We start from the raw sequence: 23,873 nt of genomic DNA, 5'->3' as shown, positions 1-23,873 counted from the left end.
CATATCTTCAGTGGAATAGTTAAAAAGCAGATCTTCCTACATTAAGCAGAGTTAACTTGAATGCATGTGGTGACCTCTATATTAGATATTACATATGTTTAGAGAGGTAAGAGCTGGAAATTTGAAAGCAAAAGCCTTCCTTACAAAGGCTTTTCCCTGCACCAAAACAAACAAAGAAACAAACAAGCAAACAAAAGCCACCATGAATAACAAGATATTGTGACCAACTCTGAAAAGAAGCCCTGTGTTGTGAACTGTGCAGAGAAGCACCAGTTCCCAAGGTGGTTTGTTCTCTCGTTTCCCCTGTGGTTCACTTAGGTATTTACAACTTGACTGAAGTTACAACTTTAAGAGAGACCAGCTTGCAAAAATAAATTCACACTGAAGTCTAGATTAATAAATGTCGTTTGAAATATTAAGTTTATCATACAGTACTATCTCAAGCATCAGCATACAGATGAATAAAGCATTTATATTTAGCAAAACTATTTATTTTAAAGACAATAAACTTCTATAGGTGAAAGAAGTGCAAGTTGAGCACGATGACGGCTGTCACTGGCTTTGTGAGACATCTAGTGGAAAAAAAGGGTATTGTAGTGGATTTTCAGTTGCTCACACACACACTAATACAGGAGACAGACGATCCTACATTAAAGAAAATTGTTGTGAGAAACACAAGGGAACTTGTACTCGAGTGCCTGATAGGAAGGTCATCTGCTACTTCGAGCGTGTTTCCTAGAGCACGAACTCTGTCTGCCCTTCCATTGCAGCCTGGCACCACCAGTGCCGCAGAAAAGGCATTCCCTCTGGCTAGTTATCATACCATCTGGCATGTTGATACAGGGTAAAAACTGCAGTGAAAGTAGAGCAGCCCAGGTGTCAGCATGGCACCTTCAGCATGTTCCTGGGGTCGTGCACAGCCCATACTCTCTGCTTACCTTTAACTCTTAATTTCCATTGCTACTTCTCCTGGCCATAAAGATACATGGAGGCTATAGTGGGTCACAGTGTAGATTTAACCAGTTCAGCATTCCTCTCCAGAAAAAGCCCCTGAAGAGTTACAGGCAGTCCCACAGTACTTTCCCAGCCTCCAGCAGTTTCTGCCTCAGAAACTCCTCTGCCAGAAATGTTACCTTTGTGTCAAGCAGCATTTTCTTTCTCTCTCCATTCAACTAATTAATCATATTTTCTAATCCATGCTAACTCTTGGTATTCATAAACCTATGCCAATGTTTCCACACTTCAGTGCCTGTGATGAAATACCTCCTTTTGACTGACTTTACATTGTTTTATTTAACATCCCCGAGTTCCGGTATTATTATGAAAAAGAATGGACCCTCTTTCTAAACACCTTCTCTATATCACTCACAGTTGTATAGCCACCTTTTCTGTTCTCCCCTCTAATGTATGTTTTTTTGCAGGCAGTAGAAACCTTGCCTGTTTAGTCGATTCTTGTACACATGCTGTTGCAAGTATTTGCTCATCTTTGTCACCCTTCGAAATATCTTTTTTTTTTTCTTTTTTTTTTCTTTTTTTTTAAGTTCTGCTATGTTCTCTCAGCAACATGAGTTCTGAACTGAAAACAGTGGTCAGGATACACTTACATCACAAATTTTTGTAGTAGCATAATGGTATTTCCTTTTTGCCTGCCTTTTCCTAGTAACTCTTGCTATTCTATGCTTAAGTAACTCTGCAAAGTAAGATGGCATTTTCAGAGAAATATGTTATGAATCTCCTTCCAGGGAAATAATAACTAGTGCTATTATTATAGACTAGTGTTATTATTATAGACTCCGCACCATTGACTAGTGGTAGTCAGTGGTGCAGAGTCTAGTTGGAGGCCAGTATCTAGTCGAGTGCCTCAGGGGTCAGTACTGGGGCCAATATTATTCAATATTCAATATATTCATTAACAATTTGGACAAGGGAATTGAGTGTACTATCAGCAAGTTTGCTGATGACACCAAGCTGGGAGGAGTGGCTGACACGCCAGAAGGCTGTGCTGCCATCCAGCGGGACCTGGACAGGCTGGAGAGTTGGGCGGGGAATAACCTGATGAAATTTAACAAGGGAAAGTGTAGAGTCCCGCATCTGGGCAGGAACAACCCCAGGTTCCAGTATAGGTTGGGAAATTACATATTAGAGAGCAGTGTAGGGGAAAGGGACCTGGGGGTCCTGGTGGACAACAGGATGACCATGAGCCAGCACTGTGCCCTTGTGGCCAGGAAGGCCAATGGCATCCTGGGGTGTATTAGAAGGTGGGTGGTTAGTAGATCGAGAGAGGTCCTCCTTCCCCTCTACTCCGCCCTGGCGAGACCACATCTGGAATATTGTGTCCAGTTCTGGGCCCCTCAGTTCCAGAAGGACAAGGAACTGCTGGAGAGGGTCCAGCGTAGGGCAACGAAGATGATTAAGGGAGTGGAGCATCTCCCTTATGAAGAAAGGCTGAGGGAGCTGGGTCTCTTTAGTTTGGAGAAGAGGAGACTAAGGGGGGACCTCATTAATGTTTATAAATATATAAAGGGTGAGTGCCATGAGGATGGAGTCAGGCTCTTCTCGTTGGCAAACAATGATAGGACAAGGGGTAATGGGATCAAGCTGGAACACAAGAGGTTCCACTTAAATTTGAGAAAAAACTTCTTCTCAGTGAGGGTGACAGAACACTGGAACAGGCTGCCCAGGGAGGTTGTGGAGTCTCCTTCTCTGGAGACATTCAAAACCAGCCTGGACATGTTCCTGTGCGACCTCACCTGGGCGTTCCTGCTCCAGCAGGGGGATTGGACTAGATGATCTTTTGAGGTCCCTTCCAATCCCAAACGTACTGTGATACTGTGATACTGTGATACTGTGATTCCATCACTGTGCCTGTTTTTTTTTTCTCCAAATGCATCATTTCATGTTTGGCAGCACTGGATCTCACTGGGTATTGCACCCTCCAGCATACCAGCAGCAGGAAATCTTTCTGCAAGGCAAGTAATCCTTCATAGCAGTTTCTGGGGTTTAGGCTCTGACTAATTTACTACCACATGCAAAATTTGTAGTCTCCTTCTCACTCGTTTTTTCTACATCATTTATGAATATGTCAAATAGTACAGATCCTAGGACAGATCTGCAGAGGACTGAAAAAACTGACTTCTTGTTACTCTTTCTTTTTACCTGTAATCACGCATGAATCCATGGAGGACCTTTAATCTCATTCTGTCATAGATGAGGATTGGGCTTATTTTGTCACTTTGAGAAATCTTGTCAAAAGCCTTCTGCAGATGAGCATGTGTCCACACAACCAAGAGATTTTTCAAAGAGTTCCAACACATCCCTGAGGTGCTATTTTCTTCCAGTAAAGGCACACCGCTCTTTCTCCACTATGGCATGTAAATCCAGGTCTCTACCAGACCTAAGTTTTTAACCCAGCATCTACCAGCTTTTCAAATAAGACTTATTTAGGCTCACTAGTCTGTTATTTGATACCTGTTTTGCTAGCATGCCTCCCAAATGCCAGATCCAACCACTTCACAAGCACAATCAAGTATAAGCTTTGTGCCCATTATCCTAAAATGAGTTTTACATGAATATGAGCAACATAATTAAGATGAAAAAGCCCTAGTTTTATAGCATCGTTCTTGTGAAGAAGAAATAAGATGAAGGCCATTTTGCAGCGGTGTCATGGAGCCCAGACTGGGCTCCCCTGCACTCTCTGTTCCATCATGCTCTTTTGTATTATCCCTCATCCCCAGCACTTGCCCAAGGCAAGAGAATACCCACCCTTGGGGTACATAACAATCCAAGAACAGAGGACAAATGACAACCAGCTTCTACAGCCCTGGGACTAGGCTATATTAAATATGGGTATTCCTGTCTGAATGCATACTTCATATCTCTGGTTCTTTTAAGGCCCATGTCACTTGCCTCTTAGAAATAACTTACCATTAGATCAATGGCCACTGGGAACAACGCCAGCTTGGGACAGGAGCCTTTCCTCTGATTTCAGTGAGCTCATAAAACATGTGTCAGGTTAAACATAGGTAAATGAAAGCAAGCTAAAATGAGGGAGACCAGTTTCTGGTTTTGACTTTGCACGAATCAGTCTTGTATATCCCAGTTCTCCTTTCCTAGTTTTTCCGACCCTAAATCTCTCTTCAAACACAATTCTTTTAGAATAAGCTCAAGCTTAATTTCTGCAAAATTTTTTTAGTTCCCTAGGGTAACATATATATTGGGATGCTCACCTGTCTTCATGAAACAGCTAATAACTGAGGACAGAGCCCTTAATTTTGTGTATATTGTTAAGTAAATACAGGCAAGTAATTTATTTCATTCTTATTTGAACAATATGTCCTGCAAAGACCTTCCTCCTTCTCTTTAAAATGCAGTTCATTAAAGAATAGAGTTTACCTCATTTTTAATTATCATTTCACTATCGAGGTTCACTAATAAACACTCATGTATTAAAACTAAGCAAGAGCACAGCCTGAAAGATCAGCTTGGTATCCTGCTTTGAAGGTTAAAAACATCTGGCTTTGAGGGACTGCCAGAGAAATTCTGGGATGGTTAACAAAGGCTACACTGCCTCCAGTTTTGAAAAAGATTCATTTACACATAGCTAGCAGAAGAAGAGAAGAACAAAGCATGTTACATCTGCCTTCCTGATACTGGTCACCAAAAAAATTGTTTGAGAGATGTATTAAAGAATTTAACAGAGTGCTGCTTGTAATAAGAAGAGACATAAGACGGTTCCTTTAAAGCTAGAAGTTAGCCATGCTACTGCTAGCGAAGGGGAATTCAGAACATGCCCTCATACATCAAATCTCTGCTATGTTGTTTATGAGCAGCAATTTGAGATTGGGATTGAATTTGCAGAGGTATGTGAATTGTAAACAGTTTGCAGAAATGGCAACCAAGATTCCAGCAAGCTTATTGTAGGCCTGGAGAGGTTTGTGAGGCATTATTGTTCTTTAAACTTAATTACCAGGTACAGTTAAATCCTAGGCCAGATTTTTATCTTATACCATGCAAGTAAGGCTGAATTTGATCTTTCGAAGGCACGCCAATCAGTTGCTGGGGATATCACATGCATGGTCAGCATCAGATATGCCCACTTATGCTATTTCAACACTGCTGAAGGAATCCATCTAATATTCTATGTTCAACTCTGAGATTAATTCAAATAACTGTGACAAGGTCCTTGCATAAAGCCCTGTGCAGGTGACACTTCTTGCTAATAAAGCTTCAGCAAGAATGTAAAAAAAGAGCTCGCTTATAATGCTGTGGAAGAAACTGAAAGGGTTTTATGCACTACTACAATATCAAAACTTGTAAACTCACAAAGTATATGATCTGGAGAAGCAACAAGATAACTTTAATTACAGTAAGTGCAGGAGTTCAGACTTAGAGTTCATTGAAAGACTACTAAGGAAATCAGGCCTGTTGCCAGTGGGTTTAAGTTGCAAGTGAGAGGTTCCACATATCAGAAAAGTCTGAAAACACCCATGTTAACATATTGCCAGGCTAAGCAGCCCAGGAACAAAACTCCATATTGGGGTCAACATTTCCCAAGTTTTGGCTCAACACAAGCTGGCAGCAATTCCTAAAGATATGAGCTGCCCAAGAAATTCGAATCAGGATTCAGAATTTGGGTTGCACTAGGAACAGCTTTGGCCAGAGACCCTCTCAACACTTACTCTAAAAATCTAATAGAAGCATGCTACGGCAAGAATATTTTGCCAATAGATGGGGATTTGTAAGTTTAAAATAGCGTTAGCTGGAATAGCAAGCTAGCATCATGTAAACATTTTTGCACTCTAAATTCTAATGTCAGACAGTTGGCCGCTAATACAGCCAACATTTTTCAAGTCACTTATATAATGCAGGGTAAGTACAGAACTTAACGAAGAAGTGGAAGATGAGTTTGACAACTGAAAATCTTTACAGAATCACAAAATGGTTGGGACTGAAAGGGACCTCTGGAGATCACCCAGTCCAACCCACCTGCTAAAGCAAGTTCACCCAGAGCAGACCGCACAGGAATGTGTCCAGGTGGATTTTTAATATCTCCCGAGAAGGAGGCTCCACAACCTCTCTGGGCAGCCTGTTCCAGCGTTCTGGCACCCTCAGAGTAAAGATGTTTCTTCTCATGTTTAGATGGAACCTCCTGTGTCTCTGCCTGTTGTCCCTCATCCTGGCGCCGGGTATCACCGAAAGGAGTCTGGTCCCATCCCCTTGACACCCACCCCTGGGATATTTATAAACATCAATGAAATCCCCTCCCAGCCTTCTCTTCTCCAGGTTCGAGGCTGCGCTTCCCGCTCGCACGGTCCCGCTCACAGGGAGAGGCGGCGGCGGGGGTGGTGCGCAGTAGCGGCCGCCAGGGGGCGCTGCCGGCCCGCGTCCTGCGGGCCCTTCTCCGGCCTCCGCTCACCCCGGGGGCTCCCGCGGTTGTTTCCCCGCAAAACTCCCTCTCCTGTGTGTTTTTTACTGAGCAGGGAGGATCTGTTCGTGCTGGTTTCAAACGCCAGGTCGTTGTCTCAGAAACTGGAAGGCTGGATGAGACGGGAGAAGCCGTATAAAAAAGGCCATGGGAGAAAAGTGCGAAGGTAGACCCTGAAATTAAACAGCCAAAATGAGTAAGAAGTCCGAGGGCATATCCAGAATGGGGGTGAGGGGTGAACAGCTCAGCAGCATTTTAGCCTAGAGTGCTGATTTTTTCACTCCTATTAGAAATAGAGACAAAACTAGAAGAAAATCTGAGCAGGAGTATTATCACAGAATTCTTGCAGTTGTTAAGTTTTAGGATGCCTGTTTTCAGCTACTTGTAAAAATGTTACCCTTTGTTCTCATTTTTCTTATGTTAATTAGGAGAATTTTTTCTAAGAATCTTATGAATTGCTGCTGACTATTAGATGGGAGTACTTTGCAGATACTATATATAAGGCTGAATAATTTCAAGATGGTTTGGGGTTTGGCTTCCCATGGTTGAGATTCTCATATTACCGACGGGGGCTTTATTTTTATTATAACTTGTTTGAAATGAATGGAGGTTTTCCAAATTCAAATGAGTATGTTCGGAAAGAAAGTTAGATCTTTAGATCAGAAAAACAGAGTTAAAAGTTATTAGCAGGATTTTGTGTATTCTGGTCTGATGTTCTACTTATGGAGCAGTCTGTTTGAGTCACAGAATATGCCCTTCATGGTCCGATGTTTTTTAAATGTTATGCTAATATAAAAAACTTGCAGTTCCCAGGAAAATATAGTGAAGATCAGAGCTGAGTAATAAAATGATGTCTTCTGAAGTTCTTAAGGTTTTTTCCCCACAAGTGAACTTAAAAATTAGTTATCAAAGGTGTTAATTGTCCTATTTACTTCAACAGGTTGAGTCTGAAATCTGCTGTCAACACTTGACTTCATGAACTAATTTCAGTGCTGGCTGTTTTAAATGAAACAGTCAGCAACTGCACTTATCTCACACTGCCTGAAGTGCCAGAAGCAATACCTGCCAAAATTTCTCCAGCTTCACCTCTTTGTCTTCGATGTTGTAGTTACTGCCTTCTAATACAGAAATACCTGGGTTTACTACTACAGTCAGACTAGTCTGGTGAAACATTGTGGAGAACCTACCTTATACATAGTATTTCCATCAGGGATAAAGCTGAGTAAAGTATGAAGGATTATGCTTAATTTGAAAGCCTGCATGTACTCTCACAGTAGTTTATAATACAATTAGGTGCTTCCTAAACCTGTTTCTAATTTAAGAGCTCTGGACTTCTTACATTTTTGCAGAGATTGACGTTGCAATAAAGACTGAAAGGAGTGTAAAAGCACAGTACTAAATATATCAGGAACGTCGATAATGCAGTATGCAATTCCTTCAGTTAATACTGCCTTTCACAGATTTGTGGTACCCATGCAGCAGAAGTCTCGTTTAACAGACAACAGAAGAAACACTGGATACAGCTTTGCACGCATTGTCTTTCTTAACCACACTGCCCACTTCAGTCAGTTTCAATTTTTTCGAATGACAATTAACAGGTGTGAGAAATGCTACTTCTTACCCAGAGACCGATGTCAGCATAACAGCAATACTATTTTGGCAATCCAGTCTGCAGCATAAATATCATGGTGTCTGAGCCCTTGGGGCCTGTGGAGTTTACAACTATGCTGTCAAGATCGCTTGGTTGGGATAGTCCTTGAAGTCCTGCCAAGATGTAGGGGACTCCAGTGCTTTTATGTTCTCCCAAACACAGCTCTGGCTCCAGGAGTCAACACTCTCGTCAGGCTGAGTGATGGTGTGAATCTCAACCCGCGAGATGAGATTCCAGCGGGGAGTGTGACAGTGCATGCTTGTATGATGATGCCAGAGAAGCAGGTGACGCTGGCAGATAGCGCGAGGAATAGAAACTGGGTGGCTTCTTGTTACATATCCTCAGAACTTCACAGGATGGAATTAGAGAGAGAGGAACAGTTATAAAATGAGGTTACAAAATCCGGATGTCCTGATCAATTCGAGACAGTTGTAAGGTACCTAACACTGCATGCACAGGCAAGAACAACATTCAGCACTGGGTCAGGATCTGTTTGCATCATATTTTGACTAATCCAAGGATTAATCACATTGCAAGTCAATGAGCTATTATGCTCTTCCAGGCTCTCCAGAGACTGCCTGGAGAGAAAAGAAGGGATTGGTGTGTCAAAATGGTGACACAAAGAAGCGCAGAGCAAGTATGTTTTCCTTGTAATAAAAAACTAAACAGGACGAAAGTATTTCAACACAGTTTGGAAAGAAAAACAAGAGTTAAAAGGGCAAAGTTTATCTCAGCCACATTCCAAAAAATCAGGAGAGTTGCAAATTTAGCCATCCTTATATACAATAAATGGAGAGAAAGAGAAGCAGTTCAGAGTCTGAAGCACTTCACTTTTGGTAGTTCTCAGGAATCCCCAAAGACTTCAAAAATGAACCCATTCTTGCAATACATGGCATCACTAACAGGTTTCTGTGCATCACCTGCATTTCTGCTGCTGTTAAGCCATGAATATTGAGATAGCATACCTGCTTTTAACTTGGGCCAGAATTTAAAGGCAGGTTCAACAGAGCATTTAAATGGCAGTGTTCATTCTGCTGACAGCTGGGGCTGATTTTGTAGTTATCCTCAATCTCTAGTACCAACCACAAATAAATGAGCTAAAATCTTTTAGCTTAGCCACGGAAGCTCTGCTGAGCATCAAATGGCTCTGTCATTGTCTCAGGTTTTAGACTATTTATCCAAGGGTAACATTTAACCCTGTGACAATCTTTGCAGATGCCTGTGTCAGCACCAGCAACAAGCCTTGCAGCCCCAGAATGGCTGCAAGACCACTCACTGCTGCTGAAAAGCTTTTATCCCATGGTTCACCACTAATACTAGACACAGTATCCAGATGAAGCAAAAATCAACAGCAGAAACCATATCTGAGAGATATCCTTAATGGACATATTGTTCCTTTCCCTGTGCTGACCTTCAGGAACAAATGCATTTAGATAAGTGTTCGTTTGAAACAGTTTTTGCAGTAAACAAGGCTGTTAAGTGTCAGCAATCTCTTTTAAGACTCTATGAAATAAATCCATGTTCAGGGTCACTTCTGCAATTTACTGAGTATCCTTAACCCCTGCTAAAGAAAGACCATTTAATCAAACACTTGCGACAGGATCGTCCAAACGCTAATGTTCAATACTTGAAGGTGCTGCACATCCTTCTGTTCACTGAAAGTAGCAAAATTTCACATAAATTACAGCTTCAGAGACAACATGCTGTGTTCCCTGATAAGAATAATTTTGAGCTGGATTCTACAAGGTGTTGTCTATTTACTGGAAACCTATAGTTAAAATGCAGATTTGATGGTATTCAGTAGCTTGGCCTTGTAGAATTGAGCTCCTATGAAAAGCACTTTAAGTGCTGATCTCTTTATAAAAATTGAATAAAGTAAATCTTAATTCACCTGTCAAAGTGGTTCCTCCATACAGCATCATGAATATTATTCAGTTAAGTTAAACCTGTGAACTGAATTTGGTGTTGTACTACTCAAGAATAATGGAAGTTACACCAGGATTGTGTCTAGACACCTTTAATTGCATTTACAACTTCAAAGGACTGGTTTGTGTCTAATCACAGGGCTCCTAATGAAACAGTCACATACTGTTAGACAGAAGATGGAGAGAAACATATTCCCTGTAGAGACAAAGGAGGTTCATACTATAACATCCTGTATTTGTAACATTTCAGTTGATGTTCGCAGTAAATACACATAGGCTGGTTGTTAAATATCAGCTTTTCCAAGTGACTATCATTCAATGCATTGCACTTATAGGACTTGAAAGAGTGACTGCAGCACTCTGAGAGATGGAAGTATGAGTTTACAAGTTGACAGATTTAGCTAAACCCAGATCTTCTGTGAAGTCATGTGAACAGAAGATTTAGCCTCACAAAAATCCCTGGTCAGGTGGTCCTGGAGTTACAGCAGTGATGCCCACGGTGAGGAGCTGCTGCACCACCAGGCAGCACGGCCTTTTCTGCTGTCACTTGCTCGTGGGCTACCTTCATGCCTGCCCAGCACAGCCCCAGGGCCAAGCCACCAGATTTGCTTTTACATCTGCAGTCAATAGAAGATTGCATTGTGCTGAAACACACGGAACAGAGCTCCTTCCTGCGGGAAAGAAGTATTTCATTTCTTCCTTCCAATCTTTAAAGAATTTTATATGGAAAATATATTCAGGTTTAGTTTCCCTAAAGGTGTTTGCAGAGCAATCTCTGCTGGCCCTGAAATTGCTTTTATTTCATCTTCAGGGTATATGTATTTATTAGCACATTTAAAGCATTTCCTTAAGTTTCTTCGTTGCTACCAGCTTGTGTTCTGCTGTGTTGTGCTAAGTAAAGCATACTGAATACAAATATTTTTAGACAGAAGGCAAAACCAGCAGCCCACTTTCTAGCCCTCTTCACGTTTGAGCAGCTTATGGACTCAGGCGGCTGTGACCAGCAATCTGCTCTAATCCCATGCCTGTGTGGATCACAATCTTGGGCAGACAACTGCTACTGACACTGCTCACTGTATGGTGTGGTGACTCCATTCTGATGGCAGTGGGTAAATGATACTTCCACCCACAACCACCTGTTCTGCCCACATGGCAGCCTGCTACTAAGGTGGTCTGTAGAGACATGGCAGCCACCTCCAAACACAGAACAATGTGCCCTCGGAGACTTGGGTACGTCTGTCTGTTGTTATGCAGTCAGACATGCCAGTGCGAATCTCAGTTCAGACATCCAGTCTCTAATGCAACCAGGCCATTAAAAACGTGTGCACCACAGTCTTGGAAATGCCGATGAGTTCTCTGCAGCAATGCCTGCAGAGCTCAAGGAGCCATGGCTAATCTCCATTTAGGGTCCTAGTTAGGTCTTGTAAATCTTGGTTTCCTTCTCAAGCAGTCCTAGGACTTCAGAGGCTGCTTTACAAAAAGTTGTTTAGAATTGCTGTGTTCAAGCCTGTCAGGGAAGAATTAAGTGTGCCAGGGCACACCACTGAGCAAGGTGAAGGTGCACCACAGGCACGTGGCTCCTTGCCTTAAGAACCTTCAGGTATTCCTTCTGCCAAGGGAACTGGAAAAGCTATTTTCTTAGAGACATGAGAGTACTGTGACAGTCTCACCACATCATTCTAGATGTTTCCAAACACAGGGCAAACCTGTTCTCAACAGTAAGGCGTGACCCAGAAGAGTATTAATACTCATCTTTATGCCTGCTATCATTTAATACACTTCTGAACCTAAGTGAAAAGACCACATTATTAAGAATTTATTTCTATAGAAGTTTGCAGGTTTCTCTTTAGTTAGGTCCTATATTCAGAAAAGTGAATACTGTGAGATAACAGTTGGGGTTTTTTTGTGCAGCTTCATTCATTCAATATCATAGTTTGCACCACTATGTTGGAAAGGCAAGGAATATGCAACTATATGAACTTCCAAAATGAGCAAGTTTTACCATCAGATACTTCAGGCTGTGGTTCCACCATTACCAGAGACAAGCATACAGGTTTTCTAGCACTGGCATTGGGTGACATGTGGACATGGAGAAGAAAGCTGAAAGGTGAAGGCAAATGAGAAAGCAGAGAGGAGGAGTTAAGGACATCAGAATTTACCTCTGATGATTACTGACACTGCACTGTATTCACTGAAGGGAAGTAAAGTATTTTGGGATGTCTTTTATTCAGCAAGTGTTCCTGAAGTTTCAAATGCTATGCCTAGTCAAAATCACTTTTCATCCAGCTGTGACTGAACTTCTGTAAGACAGTATTAACCAGGGAGGATCACATTACTGTAATTACAGTGGCTGACATTACTTCCTCCTTGCAGGTTGTGAGGTTGTGCAAGGTGGTCCTTCGAACCTGTCCGACCCGATTTGGTCTAAGCCTCAGCTCTCAGGGACACTGCCTTCCCTAAAGAGCTGGAGCAGTCCCAAAATTTAACCTTTCCTAAGAGTGAGTTAGGACTAGAAGATTTTCTGGACTAGGAATTTGATTCTGAAAACAGCTAAGCAGCTACCGAGTCTGGGATCTTTGGGCCATATCAGCTTATATTGGACACCATAGAGGAATGGTGAGCTGATAGATGAGTAAGAGTTTGCTTTAGGGTACTATGGCAGGGAACAGTTGCTTTTTTCTTACTGAGAAAAGAAAATCATCCGTAGTGCAACCCTGCAGTTGCCAACATAAGGAAATTCCTTTACTTTCAAAGCCTAATGATGTTTGACACTTTCAGAGTAGAGTTATTCTCCATACCATCTGCTCACTGAGCACATTTCCATGGACAGCTAGTTCAGAGCGGGAATACAACATAAACCACACACTACCTCAATACACAGTATCTTCCCCACCAATACCAGCCCTCTGCTGAAATGGATGCTTTGCTGCAGTCAGCCTCAGCAGTTAGCCTATGTTAGAAAAGGTGATCAGGTCAGGAAAACAAACTGGCTGACTACAGAGCTGGCAAGAATAGCTAGAGACAGGTCTAGGTAGAGTTTTATGCTTATAATGCAAGTTTATTCCTTACTAAATAAATAAATATATATATATATACACACAACAATGTCCCAGACTATTGGAGAGAAAACCAGGTACCATATGCACAGTTCAAAAAAGCCCTCAAAAAAATCCATTACTTCAGTGAGAAGATGGGTCTTTGACTCATTCTGTGCATCCAAAAATAAATGTAAATCAAGCCTTATGTTTATCTAGTTCTGAATTATTACTATGTGTTGCCTACTGTGTGTTGTCTTACTGCACTAGAACATTTAACTCCCATTTCTTAGAATCTGAAAAAAATACCCTCCTAATCTAATTTTCTTCCTAATTCGATTCAGAAATTTGCATTCAGTTCCCAGAAGTGTTCTACCTTTGAGCTTTAGGAAATGAAGAAAGTGTTTGAACTTCAGAAATTCCTTGCATCATTAGTTTTAGCAGATGCACAATACAGTAATCATCATGAGTGCTGAAACACTCATGTAGCTGGCATTCTATTAAAAAATGGAAAGATACAGATGGGCTAATCCCTGCAAAGTGCACATGCATCACCACAGATGACTTTTTATTCTTAGGCAGTGGTGCCCAACAGAACAAATGTGTGGGCATTAATGATTTCCCCTGCAGTGTGCTCTACTAGGTCATCATCCCAGCAGAGTGTTTATTCTGGTTGAATAAAATGCTCTGGGCAAGGAACAACAAGAATCTACAAGGCCAGTAGTTGGAGCTTTTTTCCATTCTAAAATGCACCCAAAGGATCATTATTATCTGTACACATGCTTGTGTGGGATAGCCCCTGGTAAAGTTAATGCACAGGCACTGAATGAATGCTTAGATCTCTTATAGAACTGCTGCTGTGATTTTCACACATGCCTCCTGACTCTTCCTAAGATATGGAGCAGATATCAGATGTACTTAAGGATATCTGGTCTGTGAAAAATGCAAACATGAGTTAAACAGAGGTGCTGACTTTTTGTCTGACATCATGGATGACACAAGCAGCCAGATCGCTAAGTGAATAAACAGATCTTTTTATTTTCCCTGCAGTTATATGAGCTCTGGTTATTCCTGACACACCTGCAAAGCCTCTGTGGAGCTTAAAATAAGTGTCTCACAGGAAAGTTTGACTTAAACACACTTTTGCCTGTGGGATCTGATTTTGGAAGAGATGGGCCAACAGTGCTATTAGAAAGACATGCCAAAGAACTGTAAGCTTGAATATGTACCAGTTAACATCAGATCTTTTGTTCATCAGGGAAAGTGCTTGTGTGTACTCCTTATAAAAAAGCAGGGCTGCATATTAAAGTTGACAAAACCCATGTATAGCTTAATTTGCTCTCTATTTCTGAGAACATTTGGATTAGAAGAATCTCCAGTTTACCGTATTGTCTATTCCACAAATAAAATAACCAGTGCTTGCATGAAGGCCAGTTATAAAGCAGCCATTTCATTTCTCGTTAAGAGTCTTTGGAAAATATTTGCACCATAACCTATGGATAAGATGCTGCTTCTGCCCAGAGCCATGAGCCTGCACGGTGCACTGCTCTTTACAGCACGGTTCCTGATCCAAGAAAGGGCAGTGGCTTGACCCCAGCTGGGGAAGAGTTTTTTCTTCTGCTTCGCTAGAGGTTAGTCTGAAGGAGTAAACAGAGCCAAAAACAGCTGAGCTTCTCAGGTTGGACTGCCTGTTCCTGTGTATGCCGGAGAACATACCAGAGGAGCCTTCTGTCTAAGGAAAGACTATCATCCCAGTATATCAAAAAAGATTTGGTGTCAGACAAACTTTCCACCTCCCCACTCGTAAAGGAAAAGATTTCCTTTGAATTTGCTTATTACTAAGAGATCAATTATTTTGGCTTGTAGTAAAAGGCAGAAGCACCTTCATACATGTATTATTCAGTTCCAGTTCCTTTTTCCATCCAGAGAGAAGCAGGCTTTTTAATGAGGTAAGAGTTAACTAAAATTTGTTTACTCATTAAAGTTTGTGGGAAGCAGTTTGAGCAGGCAGGAGGATTTAGGTTCATTCAGGCTCAGGTGCAAATGCTGCTAACTCTCCTCTCATCAGATAAGGATGTCAGCCAGGAATTTCAAATGTGTGGTTTCTCAGTTTTTTAATTCATACCCTGGAGAACAGGCTATGGGTATTTTCAGAACCTGGGGCACGGGGGGCTCCCAAGCCTAGAGGTGGTGTTAGCTGCAAAAACACAGCCCTGTCACTGGGCAGCCTGTGATTTGAACCCGTGCTCACCCTTATAACTATAACTAGTGTGTGTAATAAATGTCAGGATGTCAGGTCCCTGAGAGTTTAATCTAGTGCCAGTGAATCCAATGAGAGCTCTGCTGTCATCATAGACCAAGTGCCCTGCGTAAGAGTACTGACTATGTCATTATTTAACAGAAAAAAAAAAAAAAAAAAGAAAAAGAAAGAAAAAAAGAGAAAAAAAAAAAAAGGTTACAAACTGTCTCTTTATCTTCCCTTTTATATACAGCCTGGCAATGACCTCTCTCCATGGGAGGCAGGCAGCTCTGCCTGCAAGATAAAACTGGTTGTGACTGAAGCTGAACAAGAAAAGAGAGGATTGAGCCAACTGCAATATTCATTCCCCAGCACTTCTGCCTCTCTTCCAATATGTCTGTTGTTAAGAACTTGGTATTTTCATAACAGCTGGATAATGGGCAGCGGGTGTTTCTGTGGCGACATATTGAGAACTCAAAGATTAATGTGTCATTTTACAATTTCCATTCTGATATCTCTATGCTGATAAATGATTGGTGATCTTACCATCCCATTAGTAATATTAAATGCTGTAAACCTGGGTTTTGGGGAGATCTAAACCACTTTTAAATTGAATGTGACCAATAAAATGCTCTCTGGGCAGTTTTCCAATGCAAACATTCTCCAAGCTTACTATAAAAGTATGGCATAGAGAAGAGCTACTAGATACTTCTTTCAAAATCGAGAGTAAGAGATGTGAGCTTTGGGGTAGTCCGTTATGAAAATGCACAAAGATGAAGATGGAGATATATCTGGTTTCCAATAATATTACAGTATGAATCAGTAACATTTGGAGGAGCTTCTTTTAGATTTTCCCATCAATGTTGGATTGAATCTTTGGCAGATGGAAACCTCTCTATTATATCACTCTGTTCAGACAAACTCTGTTCCTACCATACATAAAAGATCGTACTGTTTTCTTCAAAGAAAACTCACAGTGAAGTCCAACAGTGAAAAGAGCTGAATAGGGTCCGGGGTGGGGGTATCTTTTGACACAGAAGCCCTTTTACCAATACAAGGCTGAGATGAGTCAGTCACCAGCCTGATGAAGTCAATCCCTGTTCCAGTACACTTTCCCCGAGGTCATCCAGTGAGTCAATGAGCACACTGGACTGAGAACACAGAAGTCCTGTCCTACGAAAGTAATAGTTCTACTATATTTACCAATGCGCTTGTGATTTTTAAGTTGCGTTTTTGGGGTTTTGGTTTTTTGTTTTTGCTTTTTTTTTTTTTTTTTTTTATGTTTGACATCAGCAGGCAGTCCAAATCAGGCATTATTTGAAATCTCATACAAAATAAGTTATATAGCAGGTCAGCATCAGCAGACAGGGAGCAGGGAGGTGGGAGTGCTGCAAAGGGCTTTAGGAAGGGCACAGAAATTCATCCAAGACTCACAGTGAACTTCAACGTTTAAACATTTGCTGAAGGGAGAAAGAAAAAAAAGGATTCAATCCTCAAATGAATGGCACTAGAAACTGACCCCAGAAAAGGTCATTAAATCACAGAGGCACTTTTCCTCTCTGTTTGGTTTAGGCACTAGAATGCAATGAGGATGCTTGACAGCTCTGAGCTTCTACAAGCACCTTGGTAGCATTACATTTAGATGTATATATCCCGCTGCCTTATGTCTCAGCCATAGCAGGATCTTTTCTCTGCCCTGAATAAACAAAGCCTGATCTTTTCCCACATAATTTCTATTTCAGTAGAAATACAGAGGTCTGGTTATTGGTCTTGACTTCAGTAAGCTGCTTTCCTCTATACATGGGCTGAGGCACAAAAAAATGCTGAGCTGCTTCTGGACACAATCTGAACCTAGACTCAAGATGACACAAGTAGAAGCAGATTTGTTCAAACTCACTTTGTAAGGAGACTTCCAAGAAAACTTCAAAGAGAAAAGCAAGTGTTTTGAAGCAGACTAGGAAGAATCCTGCACAGCAATGGCCACCACCACCACCTGTGAGGTCTGACAGTGAGAGTGAAGGTGATGGGCAAGGAGGTGAAACGGGGATAGCTTAGCAACTCAACTGTTCTTAAGTTTAGCTAGCCAATACTTACCTTCTGCTCTCATTTACCTTCCCTTATAGTCATGAAAGGTCTTTACTTGAATGCGAAATAGAGCTTGTTGCATTAAGCCTTCAACAAATGCAGTTTAAGAAACATCACTGGTGAGAATCAGAAAACGATGTAACAAGAAATCTTTCACACAGACTCTAAGGCTACATAAAGAAAACTTAGAAGTTTGTAGATTGTCACAGGATATTAAAAGAAGGAAAAGTATCACAGCAATGTGAGTATTAACAAAGGTAGCATAGCTTCAAACCTAAAATACCTTCAAAAGAGCCACCAGTCTGGAAAACCATTATAATAAAACTGAAGGCCATGTGGACAGTAACACATGGGTCCTGACTCACCTGTGTCTCCAGATGACTGCCTAAATGTGGAGCTTCTGAACAGTTAGATACAGTCAAATATCAATCAATTTGGCTGATTTCTTAAAGCCACAAGGTTCTAGATGACCAGACATCTTCATGTCCAAGCATTACTCTTTAGGAAGGTCTCTTTACAGAGGCTTGTGGGAAAGAGTTATGGGGTGAGAAGCAGAGCTGCTTACTCTTCTCCTACACATAAACTTTCTCCAGGACACTCTGCCATCCTCTGAAGATCACCACTGGGTTTTACCTATTTGAACAGCAGAGCAACCTGACTTTGGATCTGCTGTTGCCATTCAATAACTGTTTCATCTCCTGTGTCCATTAGTCATCGTTAATTGAAGATGTGAACAAGGTGGATTCCTGTTTCTGTCCTTCTTCACGACCCACAAATACGAATTGCTTTGATAACTGACTCAGCATTTCTCCAGTAAGAGGTGTCGCCTGTGCTGGCCTCTCCCAGTCTCTTCCTGCCTTCTTTTAGGATAGGACTGTGGTGGCCATGCTAGTTCCGGCATTGCATGGGGAAGAGGTTGTGGGAGCTGGGTGACCTCAGTGCACACAGAAGAGAACACGCAAGGAGGCTTCTTGCCTTCCCCTTCGCTCCTGAAGGCAAAAGTGCCCAGGAGCCAGGTGAGCTCAGACACAAGCTAGGCTCAGCCTGTTCTGCAAAACCGTCAGAACAGCAGAATACATTCAATTAAAAACTGTGCAACACACACTGAACTACCCATGAGTTGGCTGGGACTCAGGAAGTCCTGAAGCTGGACTTAAAAGCATGTTCTCACAGCTTGAATGTAATGCTCTTAAACCTAAAGACAGTGTCAAATGGGGACTGATTAGCAGAAGTTCATTGCTGATTTTGGAACCTAATTGCCTCGTATCAGTAGAGGTTAAATTCAGTTAAATAGATCATAGCAATATCCTTTGAGACTGAGTAAGCTGATCTAAGATGAAGCTGCCAGTTCAGTGATTTAAAATTAGAGCAATTCTCTCCCTCCTTCAGCCCCCCCCCAGCATCATTCTTGCTACCACATGCTAACTCCACTGCAATCTGATGCTGTACCCGACAGAGAATTGCTATGCTCAAGTGGGAGGCAATGAGAACACCAGATAGAATTTGCTTTATTGCAAAAAACATGAGGGTCTGTTTCTGCAGCACATGATGACCCTGTGCGCATCTCTTATGTACTACCATTTATTTGTCAGACAGGGATGTGCCATCTCTTGAGGAAAAGGAGAACTCCCCAAAGACAGTGAAATACAACAGTTGTGAAGGGCTCCTTACCATCTGGAAAACAGGAAAAGGCAGACAGCAATAAAGGGCTGATAGAGGAAGAACACCCCTTCATTTAAAACAGATAGCTAAAGAAAATGAGGAGAAATTATTAGAAATCATTAATAATCTACCTGGTTGAAAAGCAAGTGTTGCTCAGGCTTGTGGTGGTCTGATCCTCAAGGAAGGACAGCACTGGTACCTTCCTCCAACACTTCAAAGCCCTCATCCCCTGCTCCCCAGGGTTTGCTCAGCTCTGCCTGGTGAGGCCAACTCTGCTCATCCACCAGCAAAATAACAATGTCATGACTGGTCATCTGGACTTACAGACAGCCCTTAAAACCTAAAAGCTGAATTTCAGCCAGGAGAGGACAAGAGATTTTGGCTCTTGCACAGAATTTGGGTGGTTCCTCATAGAGACAAAACATTTTTCCTTTGGACACTGGAGCTCCACATCACCTATGTATGTATGTGGACGTAGTACAGCAGATCCATACCCAAATGCCTCTCAGGTATGTTAGACCCATTTAATATAAATTCTACTGGCTTTTATGACCCCTTTCCATTTCCTGCTGTCCTGTTACATGATTAGAGTTAAACTCTCCATAAGGTCTAAGCTAGATGTTACTCCAGAACACAAAAGGTAAAAAAAGCAGTGAGAAACCATGTCACACACAGAGCTAGGTTTGGAATCAGAAAACTGTCACTCACATACCGCTCATATGGAGTCAATCTCTGGATTAACACATACCCAAAAAGCCCATCCAGCTTTTAAATTTATGAACAGTAGCCCATTTTCAATTACCACATCTAGCAGCCCACTAGCAATCCTACTTAAATCACTTCCATTCTCCCTGTTCCCTACCTGGAACTTGTACATTACAAGCACTTGCTTTTGTGCTTTGCATCATTTTTAAGGATGTAGTTTTATCTTGCTTTATACTGACTTAATTCTGGATCCATGAAACAACTATTCATTTTTCTCTGCCCAGCTATGTTTGCCTCTTTGCTCAAACTTCTTCCTTAACTTCCTTGAAAATGCTAATTTTCAGATGCTTTCCTGTCACCTAGTCTCACTGTAAACTTTACAAAGTTCATCTTGAAGTCTCTTTACTCAGTTCTACTCTCATGAAGATCTGAGCAGAGAGGTATATGCACCACAGTCAGTAGAACAATATAAAACTGTTCTGAGAGAAGAGCCAGATGGAGAGAGATGCATGAATCCTGGGCATATGAGGACACACTTACAGGATTGACCCCGAGGGGTTTCAGTAGAGTTAATGCTGTCATTGGACTGAAAACTCTGTTTCATGCTAGTAGCACATAAAGCTTTTCACTCCTCTCTGTGGTCGCCTGCAACTTATCAATAAGTGTCTACCATGCATTTTTCACATAAATGACCTTCATACTCTCAGTTCAGTATGCACAGTAATGCCTTGCGTTGTGACATGTATCTGTTGTTTAATAAAACTGTTGTTAGCAGCAATCTGAGAAATGTGTGTTCATGTCCCTTCCTTGTGGATCATGTCCTTTTGTCTTGCTCTGTGCTGTAGAGGCTGAAGAGGATCCAGCTAGGATGATGGGTAAACTTTCCCCACAACCTGCATCAGAACAGTTCAATTTGTGATTTTAATTTTACACTATAATACTTTGGTTTTTCTGCTCCCTTCACCTACAAATCAAAGTACCTGCTCTCACAAAGAGGAAATTTGGCCCTCCCAGCCTCATGTCATTCTAATGCCAAATGGAAAAGTTTCACCAGAGGAAGCAGCCAGAAATCTTCACATTGCATCTAAAATGATACCACTCATAGTTTAGCTGGGTATTTCTCTTGCATCCTGAAAGCAGTGAGGGGAAAAAGGTTTTGCTTTCTCCAGACTGTATCAGCTGAAAAGTACATGCTGCTGAAGGCATCTTTGATGGGAAAAAGCTTTTATACTGAGAATGAAAGACAGGCTGGCCACATGTACGGGCCATCAGCAGTGCTAGAAACATGAACTATCAGCTACACATGGCACAGACTTGGGCTGCAGACTGGGTCCACTTTCTTGGACAGCTTCCCCTAGGACTAGCCCTTCTGATAAGCCATTTACGATTTGAAAAGCAGCCCAACAAGGTACCATGAGGCAGACCCAAGTACCTGCTGACTGACTTCAGAAAATCTCATGATGTGACACTCTTGCCCTACACCCTGGAGCAGCTCCTTTCCCTGATGCTGGAGTCACATTTACCTAAGGGGACCCCCAGTCAAACAGTACAGCTCTGCCAACCTCAAAAGGATGTTTATTGTGTACTGTCAGCTCCCAACAGGACCTTCATGGTGTGCGGCTTTTCTGTTGTTCCTTTCTCCTGGCTATGGGTGTACAAGACATTAGGAGGGAAAGACAGATTGCCCACAGGCCCAGCTTTTACCCATCAGTCCTCTAGAAAAGAGAAGGAGACACACCTCTCTGTTCTCCTCTCCTTGGCCTATTTCTGGGCAGCGGACAACTCTGACCACAGCTTATTGTGATGGGGGTGTTTGAACTCAAAGTACGAATATGTCAGAGCCCGTCTTCCCCCAGTAACATCTGTGAAAATTCTTTATCAAGTTTTGAACTTCAGTGCACAAGTAAGCATGCTAAAATCCATGAAGCAACAGATCACACACTTCTGAGATGTTTGAAGAGAAAACGGGACATCCGCTCACTTGAAAGAAGCAGTCCAAGCACATGCACAGCAGAAGGGATGAGGACATTGAAGAGTTAATACATACCAGTTAGAATACTATTTTTGGAGTGCCCTCTGTGAAGAGACAGATTTTCCCAGCATATCAGCAACCTTCTCTTGCTTACACATATCTATGGCTCCGCACAAGTCTTTGCTCATGAGTGTTATCACTGGTGCCTTTACAAAGCCCATATACCCAAACACTGCATGGAAGATGGGACACTAAAAGGACAGGGTGAAGGATTTTGCTAACTGATTCATCACTAGCACCATTTTGGCACGTACTAGTGACATAAGATAATAAAATTAACTTGGCGCTGTTTTATATCAGAGGAATTTACTGTTTGGGAAAGCTGCCATGAGAAGAGCTCTGAGGAGGCCCAGCCCGGCAGGGTGATGGCTGCCTCCTGCCAGAAACAAGGTGCTGCTTTTGAGGAACAGGCAGGCATTGACAACTGGGTTAATAATTAAGTAACTAATATAATTGTCCAAGTACTACTGGACATGAATGATTTTAAGTCATTACCCAAATATGATGGTTTGAGGAGAAAAGTCCTGGGTCTCCACACATTGAAGAGCAGTGACTTACATCAGGTCTCCTTGGAGCAGGGACGACTAACAGAATTTTAACACAGGATGACATTTTCAAAGGTGCCTATGCTATTTCAGAGACTAATGTAAGAAAAAGCTGGCCCCAGTTACTCTCTATTTCCAGAGATCATCATTCAAGCTCAGTTTAGCAGGTTTCAAATTCTGCTTCTGCAGGATTTAAGCGGTATCATCCAGCAACCCCTCTGAAGGCAAACAGACCTTTAAAATATTTGAAGATGTACTTGTTTACAGAAAAACAATTATTTCATTGCAAATTACTGCATACTGAGTTAATCACATTGTTGGTCGATTCATTTTGCAGTTTGTCTGGATAACAGATACAGAAGACTTCCAGCTGACCACATGCCTGGAGCTTCTCCTCTGCAACCTACGGTGGGTGGCAGCAGAGGCCTGGCAGACAGGGCAGAAGCAGCCTGAGTCACAAAGATTTTTATCTATTAAATAGACATGCAGATGTTGCAAAGAGTGACTTCTCATGCTGTTTTGTCCTGTTTATAGAAAAAAAATGTAGAACAAGAGACAGAACACATTGACTAATACATTCCTGTTAAGCATCCTGTCTAAAAGTGTTCATCTACTTGTAGCAATATGCATAACAGTGTCTGATGTGTTTGATGCTGAGCACAAGTAGAGCCTTTAGAGGCTTGAAAGACGTTGTACCTGATATGTAATGGCAAGTATCTGCTTTTAAGCTACTTGCTCTTTGATGCAGCCTGCAAAGGGTTCAGTGTTGAAAATAAATGCTGTAGGTGTAAATGACAATAATTGTCTCAGTGGGGACAACTGATTGACAGTAACTAGAGATCAGGATGTTAGAATGTTAGGAAACTATTCCCAGGTCTTTTCAGCATGGTATTGAGATTTTAATGAAAGTCCTTCCCAAGACATCCCCAAAACACAGCACTTGTTAGAGGGAAACCTTCATTAAAGTTAGTATTCATCAAAGCCAAAGTCTTTAAAATTCCACTTACCAGAGCTAAAAGCACAGAGGTGACTGCTGTTGTCTCACATGTGTGTTCAGCTTGCAGGCTCTAAAGGTTTTGGCTGTTTAAACATTTCTTTGTTCCAAACAATACCTGGCCTCACTCGCCTTGTGGGAAGTGCAGTGAAAACCTGCTGCGTTTTCACAAAAGATGAGGTAAAGTCACAGTCATTTCCTTCTAATTCATCTTCCAATGCAAAGACTCAGCAGGCTGTTTTGAAATAAGAACTTGCGATATTCAGATCCTTGTACTGAAAACTGGCTTCAACGAGAAGTAGAATGGAACTGTCTCCCAAGCATGTCTCCTGTTCCCAAAACACGGTGGCACACTGGAACTAGGCAGACACAAAGGAAAACCGGTTATTCAGTGAGCCACAGGGAGGTCAGTCAGGCCCTAAAACAGCTTGTATACAGAACTGGCTCAAGCTTACCAATATTTTAATACATATTTTAGCGAATTATTTCCATATGATTTGCATGCTCTTTTTTTTTTCTCAGAATTGTCAATGTGATTTTCTTTTATTTTCATGGATAAAAGTTCCTAAAATCATA

The 23,873-nt window shown here is 41.8% G+C and overlaps 1 protein-coding gene across 1 annotated transcript in view; it reads right to left on the bottom strand.

Moving 5' to 3' along the window:
- EGFLAM (EGF like, fibronectin type III and laminin G domains) overlaps positions 1-23,656 on the bottom strand; it is a 123,446-nt gene extending 99,790 nt beyond the window's left edge. Inside the window, exon 1 of the mRNA XM_065047597.1 lies at positions 23,311-23,656. The gene's annotated coding sequence lies outside the window, so the exon portion shown is untranslated. The remainder of the gene's footprint in view (positions 1-23,310) is intronic.
- Positions 23,657-23,873: the final 217 nt, after the last annotated feature.

This window comes from Columba livia, chromosome Z, assembly GCF_036013475.1.
Source record: "Columba livia isolate bColLiv1 breed racing homer chromosome Z, bColLiv1.pat.W.v2, whole genome shotgun sequence".
Classification (NCBI taxonomy): Eukaryota; Metazoa; Chordata; class Aves; order Columbiformes; family Columbidae; genus Columba; species Columba livia.
Note: the sequence above shows the minus strand (reverse complement) of the source record. Positions and strands in the feature narration are given on the sequence as shown.